The sequence below is a fragment of the Condylostylus longicornis genome, unplaced genomic scaffold (assembly GCF_029603195.1).
Source record: "Condylostylus longicornis isolate FDR11 unplaced genomic scaffold, ASM2960319v2 ptg000137l, whole genome shotgun sequence".
Classification (NCBI taxonomy): domain Eukaryota; kingdom Metazoa; phylum Arthropoda; class Insecta; order Diptera; family Dolichopodidae; genus Condylostylus; species Condylostylus longicornis.
The window spans coordinates 2,426,935-2,442,654 of record NW_026578105.1 but is presented as its reverse complement, the minus strand read 5'-3'; positions in this window follow the sequence as shown (position 1 = coordinate 2,442,654).

The window sequence follows — 15,720 nt, the reverse complement described above, 5'->3', positions numbered from 1 at the left end:
TGGAAATTTACTGCATTTCATTTTGATCATTCCTTAATATTTTAAGAATTAAACCAAATATTCGTATGGACATTGTTTCGGCCAGCACCTATCAAAAATTTAAATATTACATTTTAATGCGTACTAAATCGATTTAAAAAGTTTTGCGTTATCACCACAGAAATTATAATTTGCTAAAATTAAAATATGAAATCTACTTTCTCATGTAGCCAATTTTGTTTTCTGATTCAATTTAAATTTTTCAAAAAGCAAATCTGCTATAAAAATCAAGGACCATTTTGTTATTTTTCAATATAATATTAAATTTTCATTCTACATGTTTCACATTTCATTTAATTTATTTTTTTGAAACTAAAATAATATCTTTGTAGTTTAGGCATTTTATTTTTTTAAATAAAATAGATTTTGCTGCCAAAGACAGTTTATATAAAATATTATTTTGATTTGTTTTTAATACACTGATGTTTTTCTTACCAGCAGGCCATTTTCTAATGATTTTTTTTTTTGTTGTTTTAAATAAAAAAAAAAAAACACAAAAAGAGAGAAGAGAAAATACTGTTTTTTTTGTTTTATTTTATTTTTTATAAATATTTTATGAAAAACCCCACCGTTTGTTTTATATTTTCTGTCTCTTTTCTTTTTTTACATTGTCATTTAATATGAATTGTATATATAGATGTATATATGTATCTATAAATGTTAATATTGCACATGTCATTTTCATTTAAAGCAAAAACAATAAATACCAGAATATAGAAGCAAAGAAAAACAGAGAAAAGACCATCCCTTAAAGGTATTATTTTTATCCTTTATTATTTACATTTAAAATGCATTAAAATAATAACAAAGAAACAAAAAACAAAAAACAGAAAGAAATAAAATAAAATGATAGAGAAAAAAATTGTAACCAGAAGCTACCAAACAGCCATCAAGGATTTAATTTTTATTAAGCATATAAAAATAAATTTAAATTTTATTCCTTGTACAATTTCCTATTGTTTTTGTTTTATATTACACAAAATTTTTATATTATTTTAGTCCTGCAAGAGCAATTGTTAAAATATTTAAGAAAAAAAAAAAAACACATGCCGCCTAAATATATGCAAACAATTTGAATAATGGTTTCAAAATGTTTTTATATTACTGTTGTTTTTCTTTACTTTCTCTTACTTTCTTTCTTGTTAATATTTTAAATTTTTTCTTGATTTGGGTCTCTCGATTTCTTATTCCCTAGTTTCCATGTTTTTGTTTTTTCTATTTTGTTTTGTAAGTTGTTTCTTATTATATTCTTAGTAATCGTACTTTACATTATTTTTGATTAATATCTTTTTTTATGTTTATAATACATAATATTTCAGTAACTTTAATAATTTTTCTATTTTTTAAAATTTTTCTAACAAGATTTTAAAGAAAAATGGGTTTGTTATTGTTTCCACCCCCTCTTCGCTTTACTAAAAGTTATTATCTGTGAAAGCTGGCAATACTTTGTCAATAAGCTTTATCAGAATTTCTTGAAAACCAAAACAATGGTAGAATGGGCTTCTCTTAAAAATATATAATTAAATAACCACATGTTTTAATGAATTCAATTAATCATTCAACTTGACTTATAGGTTTTATGTCTCTTTTAATATTATCCTAGAGTTATGCAATGGTAAATAGTGTTAGTTTTAGTAAAAAGTGTTACAAATTTTTTTTGAAAAAACTAAATTAAATTTTTAAGAAAAATGTGCTACTTTACAAATCATTTCCTTGCCGCGACTTTATTTTTACTGTTTATGCTTGTATAATTTCAAATTTAATATTAAGTGATTAAATAACAAGATCTTAAACCATGAATAGGTCAAATCTACAAAATGTATTCACCTAGAACTTTTTTCGAAAATTATTTTCTCTTCCTTCAATTACTAAAATTCCGGAAAAAAGAATGACATTAATTAAAAAAAAAGAGTTTTCAGTATTGAGAGGTAAATCTCGCCGCAAATTTTCACTTATTGTCATATTTTTAAGTTTTAATTTGTATAATTTTGGGATTAACGTTTCATACTGAAATTCTAAGAGAATAAGGTCTCAAATGACATATTATATGAGAATTTTGATTGAAACAAAAATAAAAGAACACGTAATAGACATTCGGAATCTCCTAATGATGTTTCTGTTTTTCATTTATATTTCATTTTTTCACCATTCTGAGCATTTCTTTAATAAATTATTGTAGAATTTTAATCCTGCCAATATTTAATCTCATTCATCTTTTTATTAATTTTCATTTTTCCTGCGACAGCTTACACCCAATTATTGAGTTCTATTGAAAATAATTCTTCACACTTTATATTATAAACGCATACTATTACATTGTTAATATGTTTAATAAGAAGGGAAAGTACTAAATATCAAAGACGACGAAATTGTCTTTTATACATGTTCTCATGCACATACAGACAAAAATGTCATATACAATTAAAATGTCATATATTGTAATAAAATTGTAATAAATGCTTTGATGTATACATACATGTATGCCATGCGTTCAGATATATATGTATATACATAAAACATAATATAAAGAACAAAATACATACTTGTAGATTTTGTTACATTATTCAAATGAAAACCAATCATTTCAAAATGACATTAAAAAGGAGAAGCTAAGAGAGAGAAAAAAAAGAAAATATTCATATCTCATATATAATAGATGTGTTACCATCATTTTTCTTTAAATTACCGTTTAAAGACACTATATAGGTACCAGCCGTAATGAATTTTTGAAAAATATATTTGATTTTATGTGTTACAATTTGTGTCTTACATTTTTAATATAGGTAGTGATTGCAATTTATTGTTAGGCCCTCCTTTATCAAAATACCTGTTTACATTCCCATATTATCTTTATGAGACATTTTTGGCTTCCCGTACTGACAGAAGACTCGCAGTAATAGTAAAAAAGTATTTCTATATTTGGTTATTTTCCGAACAACATGACGAATTAAATAAAGTTTCGAAAAGAGATTGGAAATGTAGAAACCACTTTTACAGCTTTTTATCCAAACCGAGCAAAAAACAACGTCCGATCGCTTCACCATCACCTACAAATCACTCCTACATTAAAAACTTTTTTTGCTATCGATATTTGGCTTGGATTTTTCCTAGCTTACCAGAAACTTCGTCAAACCTGCACACATACGTTCAGTATATGCAATAATAAAAATTTGTTATGTTAACTAATATTATTTGTCCCCAGAACCCCAGAAAGGCTGTAAGAACAACTACTGCATTATTCATCTTTTTTCCATGCTCATATAACAAAGCAAACTCAAAACAACAGAAAGCAAGTTTTTGTATAATAAAGAAATTTTTCTTAATATGGTAAACCCACATTAATTACATATACACATATAAGAACTTGCATTTAAAAATTACCAGGGTGTTAATGCTTACATACATGATAACTTGAGAATCTTAATAAATTGTAAAAATTAAAAGGAGGCTACCGGAGGGAGAATAGAAATGACAGCAAAAACATTCTCTTTCAATTTTTTCTTTTCAATAGAATCTGAATTTCAACTACAGTATTTTATGCTTTCTAATAATGAAGTGAAGGTTTTTAGGTGAAGGATGATTTCTATTTATTACCGACCGTATTGTGTAAACAATAGGTAGGTTATGTGATGGCAACAAATTTTGCATATCGAGTTTTCGGTGGGAATGCACTTCTCCATAGTAGGGAAGTGTATAAGTAAACTATTTTTAGCAACCTGTCGGTCCGTCGGTCTGTCGGTCTGTTGGTCTGTGTGTGCACGCGTATTTCTCAAGTTCTGCTGAACCGATTTTGATGAAATTTTATATGTAAGTTTATTTCCACCATGGCACGAATTGATCACTTCTTGGGATATATCAGGCCTCGGGAACTGCACTTTTTAGCGGGCCTGTTTTACATTTTTGAACATTTTGAAGAAAGTATTCAATCGATTTACTTGAAATTTCATATATAAGTTTTTCTCGACCGTCCGCAAAAATTCCTAACTTTTGGAAGAAATCAGGCATCGTCAACTAGACGTTTACTACGGGCCAAATATACATTTTTGTGTATATAAAGAGAAATAATCAACCGATTTCATTGAAATTTAATATTTAAATTCCTCGTATTGAAACAATCAACATATAAATTTTTTGGAAAGATCAGGGCTCGAAAACTGATTTGCGGGCCGATTTTACATTTTTCACCATATCTACGAAACGAATTGATGGAATTTCTTGAAATTTAATATTTGAGTTCTAGTTAACTGGCGAGCATTTCTGGGAATTCGGGTAGCACAAAGCAAAACTCTACTAAGAGCCAAATTTACATTTTTCTAGGTATGTTAACTATAAGCTTACTAATGCCCTAAAAATTGGAAAGAAGTATTTAGCAGACATTTTTATAATATTCTGTAACCCTTTCACTTAACTAGACAATATACAATGCGGTCGGTTATGTGCTGACCACATCAGATTTTTTTTTCTTTGTTTTGACCTTAACAAGGATGATCCGGTTTGTTTTCTATTTTTTCTTTTTTTTGAATCATTTTCATTTTTCATTTGTAATTTTTCTATTAGTATTTCTTAAAATAGAATTGTTATATATCTAATCTACTTTTTATCAAAAACTAATTACTCATTTATAAGTTCTCCGTAAAAGTTTGACAAAACGAATTTATATAAGATTTTTTTTTTGTTGTTTTATTTGAAATTAATGATATTTAAAGGTATATAACAGTATAAAAATTTTATTTTTATTATTTCTTTATTTTTTTTTTAACACAGTTTTAGTTTTATTATTTTCGTCTCGATAATATTTAAATATAAAGTTTTACCAAATTTTCATCAATTACTAAAAATTTTTACTACAGGAACTATATTTAATTTTGTTTCAATGAAAGCAGTGGTTTGAATAACTGTTATACAATACTAAAAACAATTTTGTCATATATTTCGGGATTTTAAAGGTCTACAGTATTAAAATTTCACATAATTTTATGATTGATGTTAACACGGCTGTTATCCCAGTAAAATTTGATAATGGTTGCACAAGCCCTTATAATAGTTGTCACATAAATTCAAAAATAATTTTTCGCTCATATTATTTTTATACTCATAGAAACAACCATTATAAATTCGTAAAAATCACATTACAGTTATATTATTTCCAAGCCTTTACACTTCAATATTTCGAGATAATAGACATACAAAATTTTTTTTGGAAATTTCAATTTTCTCTTCAACTAGAATCCCACACGATATATATGTATATTAATAGTATATTGATAATAAAATAAGAAATGTGTAATTTTACATAGGCGAAACCGGAAAATTTCATAACAATAAGAATTTAAAATTGTAAAGAATTACAATGTAAGTAAAGCAGATGTTCATATAGAATATATGATAGAATGATTAAATGAAGATATTCAATAAATTTTTTTTATTGTTAAAACCACCCTAAAAGAAATTTTTTTTTTTTGTCATAAAAATAATCCATGTATATGTATATGAGTAAATGTAATCATTTACCCAATATATATTTTCTTTTATTCCTTTCAATAGGTATTTTTTCAAATAAATAAATACACGTGTATTTACATCAAGTACTCGTATTATGCTTGCGTTCCTTTTATAGGAATGTAACTAAAATATTTCGAAGTTAAATAGTTTGTACTAACAGCAAAGAATGCTAAGTACAGAAGTAAAAGTTAGTTTTTTTCTAAAATTTAAATATTCAGAATTTGAAAATTATTTTCAATATAAAAATATCAAGACATCTATACCAAGATTAAAAGTGAATTATACACCCCCACTAAACTACATACCTTTGTACAAAAATCATATACTTGAATGTTTTATAAATCTTAAATTTTGCACTCTTAGATATAGGCTCAAATGGAACGTAAGTCTTAAATAGAAATCATAAATTCAACTCCTAATAATATTCTATCTTAAATTTACATAACTAGTTCATTATAACATTTAATAATAGGCCTACACATTAAATTTAATGGAAAATAACTCAAAAAAGATAAAAAAATAAAAATTCGTAAAATTTCATTTACAAAAAAATCATTTTTCCATTATAATTAGCTCTCAAAAATGAATGACATATCAGGATAACTGTACAATTTATTGTAACATAATGGTGACATTAATATATATAACATTAATATATATTGTAAATTCTAAATAGAATTTATATTATATATAATATTATATTATGAATTACCCCCACTTGATGTAAGTATAAAGTGCAAAATTTTCATAAATTTGAAATATTTTTGAATTGAAGCAACAATAATTGAAAGCTATTGTATAAAAGTGTTATATAAGTGAATAGAATAATGTATAATAGAATATATGAGAATTTTAATGATGTAAATTGCTATAAAAATTTTTGATAAATTATTTTCTATACTCTATGCTAAATTAATGCTTTACAATTTACAAATAAAATCGCCAGATAAGTTTAAATAACCCAAAATCGTCTTTTTGGCTTAAAAATTTTGTTATATGCCAATGGTTAAATTCTAAACTGTTATACTTTGAAACGGTAAACTTTTAAACGGTTTCTTCCTGCTTTACTCCCCTTGGGAGCATTAACAAAGCTTATCTAACGAACACTGTTAGGAGCCATTCTTTTTACTTCTGCCCATGTCATGTTAGCCGTGGCGATTTCTTTCTTTATTGTTCTTTGCCACGTATTCTTTGGCCGTCCCACACTTCTTCTACTCTGCGGATTCCACTCCTATATCTGTCTTAAGATGGTTTCAGGCGGGCGTCGCAATGTATGGTCTATCCATCTCCATTTTTTCTTCTTTATAACCCTTGCGATTGGTTCTTGGTGGGTTAAAGCTCAGAGGTCTGTGTTGCTGATTCGTCTGGGCCAGAATAATCCGGGTTTAAGTCGTAAAAAACTGTGGTTTGAATTCGTATAAAATGGATTTTATCAGAGGTGGGAGGTGGATACGATAAGCGAACTAAGCGATCGCGTAGGCCATAAAAAATGTTATGAATTTTTATAGTGCCAAGGAATTTGTTTTTAAGAAAATTTTTTAAATATTTCGAATTTGCATTTGCATAGCTATGTTTTTTATAACATTTGTAATTTGGCATATATAATTTTTTTAATAACATAATTTTTGCAAAATAGAAACTACAAATTTTTTGTAAATTTTTTTGATCTCAGTAAATAAATTTTCAAAAATTACCCAAATCATATCCAATTTAAATAGGGTTCTAGCTATTACTATAATAAATCATTTGTGAAAATTTGATGAGCTTAACTCAATTAGTTTTTGAGTTATCGTTGGGATAGACGACGGACAGACAGGCAAAGCTTAATCGACTCAGAATTCGACACTGATCAAAAACATATAATTGAGTCTAATATCTGAGACCGTAATTTCTTAACGTTACAAACGGTAAAGAAAATTTAGAATACTCTTCGAACATACGTTCGTACGGGTATAATTATGAGAAAAAATTTGGCGAATATTTCTAACACACCATTATATCTCATTTTTAATAAAAACCAAAATAATTTAGTTTTAATTCTCATTTGTGGATTATAACTATATAGTTAAATCAATACTAAAATTTTTTTGTTTAATAAAAACGAAAACAAGAAGAAAATAAATAGAAAATGATAAGAATTTTACAGGACCTATGGGCCAGATATCTTTTGTTATGTCATCAATGTTATATTAAATATATTAAATAAAAGGAAAGAAATATTTATATTTGTATTAAATCAAAACTAAAAATCATTATTACGTAAGTACATCTACATTATTATAATATTATATATATGTAAATATATTTAACAAAATGTACTTTATTCTGTACATAATTTTAACATAAAATTAGAAAATAAAAACAATATTTAAAATATTCTCAATAGGATAAGAACGTGAGAAAAATATTCAACTTGAATAAATTACTATAAAAAGAGCTCTGAATTCCCTTTAGATAATTTTAAAAGTATATTGTTATCGGTTTTGTTTCATATTTCCTTGGGAACATCTGGTTGAAAAGAGGAAAAATATAAGCGATTTCTAAATAAAAATGAAAAAAAAAGAAAACGTTTTTCTTTATTTTTTTAAAACAATTTTCAAATTTTTGCCATTTTTATACCCGTACGAACGTATGTTCGAAGGGTATACTAAATTTGCCTTACCGTTTGTAACGCTAAGAAATAACGGTGTTAGATATAGACTCAAGTGTATGTTTTTGATCAGCGTCAAATTCTGAGTTGATTTAGCTTTGTCTGTCCGTCCGTCCGTCCGTCCGTCCGTCCGTCCGTCCGTCCGTCCGTCCGTCCGAACGATAACTCAAAAACTAATTGAGCTAAGTTCACCAAATTTTCACAAATGATTTATTGTAGTAAGTGCCAGAACCCTATTTAAATTGGACATGATCGGGGTACCGGTTCGGGTAGCTGCCATACAACTTCAAAATTTATTTGGCTATATCTCGGAAACTATAAAAGTTATATTATTGAAATTTCACACAAACGAATATATTAGTAGGGCCAATATGCCACATAAAAGTCGTTGAAATTACTTGGCTCCTTCTGGTACCTGCCATACAACTTCAAAAGTTATTTGGCTATATCTCAGAAACTATAAAAGCTGTGATATTGAGATTTCACACAAACGAATATATTAGTAGGGCCAATGTGTCTCATAAAAGTCGTTGAAATTACTTGGCTCCTTCTGGTACCTGCCATACAACTTCAAAAGTTATTTGACTATATCTCAGAAACTATAAAAGCTGTAGCTGTATTGTAGCTGCCATACAACTTCAATAGTAGTTTGGCACACACAGTATTTTGAAAAACACATAGTACTGAAATTTTGCATAAATTAATATGGTAATACGGCAACTTAAAGTAATTGTCTGCCCCATAGTTAGTTATGGCACATTAGTTATTCGCACATAGGATAACAAATTCGTACGGGTATCACAGAGTTGACAAGGTCAACTCTACTTTTTTTCTCGTTTTATTTTGTTTTTACACACTCTGTTTGTTTTTTATTATAGTTTATTTGCACACTTTTTTTCTTTTATATTAAAATATTATCCTTTTTTATTTTGCATATTATCCTTCTTTATTTTGAATATTTACAATTCCTAAAAAATTGATAACCCAAAAAAAAAAATATGTCTATACACGTGGAATGATTGACAAACATTTGCAACACATAAACCGTATTTGTGACATATAATGCGAAAACCTTAAGTTTTTCGGGTAGGAAGCTTGAATGGTGATTTTATGATACTTAAAATAGTTTTATAAATTAATAAATAATTTTCTATAGAAAATTCTTAATAAATATTGTTAATGCTATATTAGGGAAGATGATGTAATTTCGCGCACTTAAGAGGAATTGTCAATACTTGCTCTCCTGGAAAATATTTTCGGCCTCTTAAAGTTGATTATGGTAGTTAAATATTTTAATCTAGCATTTTGTATTTATGTAATGTGAATAATTTTAACCAAAACGAAAATATAAGCGTTTCACAAAACTCTTCTTTTTCGCAAAATTACCCATATCCGTGGGTAATCGTACGTACACCTATGGGTAATTGTGCGCAAAATTATTTTAAAATTAAAAATGTTTTTGATTTTAATAAGAAATCTTTCATAATTCAACTTCAGCACATAAAATAATATAATAAAACACAGCGCAATTACGCGCAGCGTACAATAATTACCTTTTACAAAAAATTTATTATTTAAATTCATACTATCGTTGCACTTTCATTTGAATAGACAAGAGTTTATCTTTTTAATTTAAATTTATGCCATTGGTTTTAATACCAAATTAGGAAGGACAACTTTTTTAACAAAAACCTGACTACCTTCTACAGTTACTGTTGTTAAATAACAATCACCCAGCACTGTTCCAGTAATTTTGGTGAGTATGATAATTTGGTTATTCCTTATGCTCACATAATATCAGCACTCACATAATATCATCAATTAAATAAAGTTACTCACATAGTTCTTATGAGAGTAAATCTGCTTTCTATCAAATAATTATTACAATTTATTAAAATATATTTATGTAAGTATTTAAATTTCTATTTAAATTTGTGCAAAATTTAATAAATTTTTAATAAAATATTTTTTTCAATAAAATTTTAAGAGGGTATATCGTTTTAAAGAAATAATTATATTCCTTTAATTATTTTTTCATCTATATGTGTATATATTTTGTATTAAATATATACACTATGTATAATATGTAGGCATAGATATTGTGTGACAATACAAAAATCTCACTTATAAATAAAACTAAAAAACAATGTCATTTCACTTTAGTATATCCTTAATTTTATTGGACATAGCCAGTATATGAGTAGAAGGTCATAAACTATTATATACTCGTATCTTCCTTGGCATTTAATATAAATTATAGTAGAATAATTGAAAATATCATCTGCAGTATTACACTTTTTCGAATTTATATACATTATTCTATAGATCTAGAATGTGAAATTGCAGTATCTGCAAAAGAAAAGTATGTATTTAATTTTTTTTTTGTTAGCATATTTTCAAAAAAAAAATTTGAAAGAAAAAATGTGCTCACAAATTTTTTTTTAATTTTCCCGTGCAATTGTACGTGTAAGTACACGTACTTTTGCCAAACTTCTACATCATTTTCGTAATAGGAACTTCCGATATTACACGAGAATAGATTTTATGACAATCATTCGAATGCAAAATATATTTCTCGCTTACTAAGAAATCTCGCTTATTCGGAAATTTTTAAAATTTTGTTTTTTGGAATTTTGCAACCTATATAAAAGAGACAAGTCGCTTTCTTGCACAATTTTTTTATTCGATATTAATCTCGATATTAATCTTCTTTTATATTGTGTTCTACTGTTCGGAGTTTGCACTTAGAATAATGCAAAATTTCCCTTTTTATTTTTTACAGGGAAATGTGCTGTTTTACAAACTTTATTTAATCTGAATTTATTCATACATTTTGAATAGTACAAGCAAATAGAAAGGAAAAAACAAAAGGCTTCGTTTTAACAAAAGATTTATAGTAAGATAATCAATCACTATGCACACAATTAACACATACATATCATATGTATAAACACATAACATAAGTACATGTATATATATATATATATATATATAAATCCTAGTATGTATTATTGTAAAAAAACGAAGTAATAATTTTACAAAACAAAATATAATATAAAAGTAAAGGCGATAGTTTTATATTTAAAAGGCTTTTCATTACAAAAAAAAAGTACATAAATGGGGGGAAAAAAAACAAAGAAAAGCAAGCTACTAACATATTAAAAAACTATTCAAAACAATTATATGCCATAGTCCTTGAATATATTCGTACTCCCATATTATAGCATTCCGTATCGTTTAGTAACGTAACAAAAACGTATCAACTTAAGTAAATCAATTTCAATAGAAATAGATTCGAATAAATCAATTCCTATAAATTTTTTTACACTATTCGACATGCTGAATTTTTACAACTTTATTAGTATTCTTTTTTCATTGACTGAAAAGAGAGGAAAAATTTATTGAGTAAGAAGGTTGAAAAGCTTCCGGGTTTCCAGCTGATGCTCTATAAACTGATCAATGCGGAAAAACATGTAAAAACTGTCGTTGATTTATTCTGATTATTTTGCTGAATCCATTAATTATAAATTATTTCTATTGTGTTTTCTTTATCATTTAATTCACGCTTTCCATTTGTTCTACAGTTGTATTAAAAAATTTTGTTTCCTAGTCTATTTTATTAAAATTTTTTCAAGTTAATATAGTTTTGCAGCCGGGGTGCGATATGTTCACACATTTAAACTAAATACATATAAACACATGCACATATTATATGAAAGCTTTTTCTATTGTATTTTAAAGTATGCAATCAAGTCACGATTTAATTATTCGTTATAATATTTAAGACATGTCTTTATTACACACATTATGGCTACCATCTCAACGTATATTTATAAGTATATAAGTTTTCCCTAATATATATATATATGTATATATATATATATGTATTATTTTATTATTTTTATTGATCCTTATATTACAAGGATCTCTTCTTTAGAGGAAATATATTATTTTTCTTATGTTAAATGATAATAATGTGCTATTTATACACTTGGATATTTAAAAAAAACACATAATTAATTCTAAATATGAGTGTTAAGAAATTGATTGTTAAATAAATTTAAGACATGGGTACGTTCATTTATTTATAACGTAAGCTTATATAAACTAAAACCTACTCTAAATTTTCATTTTATCATCGAAAGTATTTAATAGCCTTGTAAAAGTAAAATGTAGTCGATTGAAAAGAAAATTTTTGGAAATATGTATCATTATTTTTTCATTACTATAAATATGTTGCATACATTTAGGAGGAATCCAAAACCTATTATTTTAAAAGTACTTGATCAACTAGCATCAAAATGAAATCTAATTGTTACTATAGTCAATATTTGTAAAACTCTAATGGTATTCTTTTAAACAAGAAGGCATTCAATTCTGGCCTGTATTTGAATTCGATGTAGCTTATTGTTTCACAAGCAAGTGTAATCAGAAATTGATATTTTGTAAATAAAAATGGGTTAATAGCAAAATAAGAGAAAATTTAGTTTTAAATAATGGAATGAATAAAAATTACTTTAAAAAAAATTAAGGGAAAATTGGTTTTAAAATTATGGCCAATTCTGCCTTTACCGAATTCATAAAATGACTGTGCTTTTGAATAAGAAAGATACTAAAAATTAGATTTTCATAATTTAGAAGATCAATAACTTTAAAAAGAAATTGTAATGAGCAAAAATTTTGCACTAAAGAAAGTTTTTTTTTTTTTTAACTAACATCTTTCTGCCTACAAAATCTCAGTTCTTTCTTTTAATAAGAATGCAGAATCATCACAAAAAAAAGCAATAAACATAAATATTTTTTATAATATTTTTTAATAATCGAACTACGTTCAATCATTACGTTGTAATTGAAGATTCCATGAGAATATGGGCATAAATTTAATTTTTAAAAAATTTTTAATAAAAGATATTGGAAAAAATTATACAATATTTCTCCTGTTATTAAAACCATTTTCATTATTATTTCCTATATATATATATATATATATGATCTATTACATTAAAATATCCTTGAATATAATATTTTTCCATTTCATTGATATTATTGGTTCCCCTACTTTTTAATAAAAATATATTCTTAAAAAAAATTGAATGTATAGAAATAAAATATTAAAATTTTTAGAGGATATAGAATGAAAATCGATCGTACAAAATTGCTATTCTTCACCTTACTATTAAAAATTTTTTTCCCGAAATTAATCATAAACTACAATATTATATTTAATAGATTTCATTTTGTATGTATTCATAAAATTCGAATTTTTTATACAATTTTTTTTGTATCTATACATATGAATGTATGTATATACATATATGAAAATTTTATTAATTAAAAATAAAATTTAATTTTACATATAAATATGCGATTTGAATTTTTCATTTTATTTTTATACAAAACGTTATATTTTTCCTAGATTCATCTATCAGCAATAGCTATTCATTATTCCAAACACACACACACACATACATTTACATATAAATTTTAATTACAATGATAATATTTTATAATGAAAATGAAAATTTTGTAATATGAAAAAGGACCTTATTTTGCCGCTTCTTTCCAACTTTCTCATTATACAATTTTCTTATTTCGAAAATTAATAAAATCTCATTTAAGTAATTTTTAATCAAAGAAAAAAAAAATGTTTTTTTTTTTAAATAAAAATTCAAGAACAGCAGTCACCAGTCATCTACTCGTATTACCCGTAGATCATAACTTTATCATTATTTTTGAATCCTTCTATTGGAAAGGACTAATCAAAATAATGAAAAAAGAAAAAAAGGGATAAAATTCAAAATTAGAAAAGGAAAAATAAAATAAAAAATTTTTTTTTTTTTCAATTTTTTCATTAATTATTAAAATTCAGAAAGGCATATAATTGATTTCGAGCAGAAAAAAAAAAAAACAAGGAAAAAACTTTTTTTTTCTCTCTTTGTTTTTGTAATTAAAAAGTTTTTGAATTTTTTTTTTTTTTGTAGAACAACAAACGCGAATTTATTTAACAACAAGAAGAACAATAAATTTTTTTTTTTTTTATTCACATATACAATGACAGAAAATTTTAAGGCAAAAAAAAAAAAAAAATATTGCGATTTCATTTTCATTTAAATTTTTTTACACGCTCTAGTAAAGTTTTGGGTTTTAGTTTTTGAAAAATTTGAAAAAAAATACACGCACTTTGCGATTTTTGTTCTTTTTAGCACTTTTCCAAAAAAATTTTTGAAAAAAGTGCTTATTAGTTTCACTCTGTCCGTCCGTCCGTCCGTCCGTCCGTGGACACTTTTTTTGTTTACAAAACTTTTACACCCTTGAAGTTAGAAAGCTGAAATTTCATACGTACATAGATCTTCACTAGAAACTTATTTCCGTGGAACAAAATTTTTACCTATCTCCCCCCCTCTAGAAGTTATACCCCTCCAAAACCCTAAAAATGGCCTTTTTTAACTATTTGTTGCAATGAAACCATAAGCATTTTTGAAATTTTGCAAACGCAGAAAGGCAATGGCTTGCTTCCCCTAGCGCGGTATACTATAGTTAGACTTTAGAAAAACAAAATGGCCGTTCAAATTTACCGTTATCTAAAGTTCTTTTTTTCTAAATTTTTGATCTCGTTTTTCTTCTAGACCCCATAATGTAGAACTTTGAAATTTCAGGGGCTTTTAGACATTAACAAATACTTCATTTTGTTAGAAGAAAATTTTTTTCCATTTCCACCCCCTCTCAAGTTATCGCCTCTTGAAATTTGAATTTTTGACACGTTATATTTCCGAAACCGCAAGCTTTTTCAAATTTCTATAAACACAAAAAGCTAACGGTAAATTCCATGAAATTAAAAAATATAAATATTTTTCTTAACTCGCACAATTAACCCTTAAAATCCAGCATAATGTTAACCCCTTTTTATATTAATTTTTGCTTTATTTCAAAGACTGCATAAACCGTTCATCCTAAATATATGCAATCCTAGAAATAGTTTTATGTATGAATGAAAATAATTTTAATAGTGTGGTAGGTACACATAGACTGTATTTAAAAGCAGAATTTTCACTTGTTGAAGGGAAAAGTGTTACAATACAAACCATTGGTTTGACCCAACTTTATTTTATAAAATTTTAATTAAGTATCGAACTTTTATACAAATAATATTAATAAATTAAAAATTTACAACTCGTTCATAAGATTACGAGATTTGTCCTCTATAACGAGATTTAGGGAATCAATAATTTTCTGCATAAGAAATTCTTGTGTTACTCGCAAGAACAAAAAAGTAACCGAACAAATTGCGAAAGTTAGAATGTGAAAGTTTAATTGTAAAAAATCAATAAATTATTGTTTTTGTTAAATTAAAATTTCATAGAAGCGCCTAAAACATACTAAAAAATTTGTATGTATTTGTAAAACAGCAAATTGTAGTGTGAAAAGCACATTTCAAAAATAAACTTGGAAAGAATTACCAATTCTATCCGTTTAGTTGTCTGTCGTTTTGTGTGTGTGTCTTTTTTAACGCCCTACATCTAACATTAAAA